This window comes from Triturus cristatus, chromosome 8, assembly GCF_964204655.1.
Source record: "Triturus cristatus chromosome 8, aTriCri1.1, whole genome shotgun sequence".
NCBI classification, from domain to species: Eukaryota; Metazoa; Chordata; class Amphibia; order Caudata; family Salamandridae; genus Triturus; species Triturus cristatus.
The window spans coordinates 172,426,049-172,427,077 of record NC_140591.1 but is presented as its reverse complement, the minus strand read 5'-3'; the positions used below and the strand labels follow the sequence as shown (position 1 = coordinate 172,427,077).

The 1,029-nt window shown below is 53.0% G+C and overlaps 1 pseudogene; it reads left to right on the top strand.

The window, feature by feature from the left end:
• The first annotated feature begins 369 nt into the window (after positions 1-369).
• Positions 370-438, top strand: LOC146801769 (U4 spliceosomal RNA; annotated as a pseudogene).
• The last annotated feature ends 591 nt before the right edge of the window (positions 439-1,029 follow it).

Genomic DNA, 1,029 nt, shown 5'->3' with positions numbered 1-1,029 from the left:
GGGGAACTAGGCTCATCGCGATCCTGCAGCTCGACTCCCGGCACCCCCTCAACATCCCGGGACAGGTAGCAAATCACTTAATCTCCCCGTGCCGTAGAGAGAAGCCCAAAAGTGAAACGCTCTAATGGCGACGCGATGTTAGCTCCAAACGTTGCGGAAGAAAGCGCATAATAACAAGCTGGCCAGCTCCTGTGAGCTACAATCGCACGTGATCGCGATCCTCCGGCTCAAGAGGCGCACCTCTGGCCTAGAATCAAGTTGTATAAGAGTATGGATATTTAATCTGGTGCGGCAGGATTAATGTATACAGTTAAGGGTATAGCGCAGCAACACTGTTTCATTTAGAATGCAAGAGTCAGCAGTGGATGTAGCTTGGCGCAGTGGCAGTATCACCGCCACTGAGGTCTAACTGGGGCGTGATTATTGCTTGGTGAACATGTTAGCGTGTTTTGTCTGTGTGTGAGACCTACTAGCCCGTGTGGCTCCTGCCTCCAGGTACCGCGAGGTTGTGCCTCACCATGCACTAAGGGGATGAAAGATAAAGAGCACCTCAGCCTCAGTAATTTTAAGCATAGTGAATGCGGGCCAGGAGGGGCCTATGCTTGGGCCGACCAGCCGCCTGGAAGGTGAGTCGGGTGTGGAGGCTGCCGGGGTTCCTTGACACGTTTGTGTAGTGTTTGGGCCGGGACGGCGGCTGTGGCATCAGACTGCTGCCCACTTCCCTGGTTGGTGGGGGGGACAAGAGAGCAGTTTGTTGTGGCACCAGGCCCGACGAGTTTGTGACCGTTAATTGCTTAATTTGTGCCCTATAAGTCCGGTAGTTAAAGTTGCAGAACCAGTATCAAGATTGCCACAGGTTAACTCCTATCCTTCAACGGATGTGCTCGTTCGCAGTAAGGGCGGCCGCCTTGCACGTGATGTGCAGTTATGGTGAATTGAACTCGGCGCTTGGCGCAACCCAAGCAATGACTTATGGCTTCGGAGGATTATTGTGAAATAGTGACGCTGCGATAATCGCACAGGTTTTCC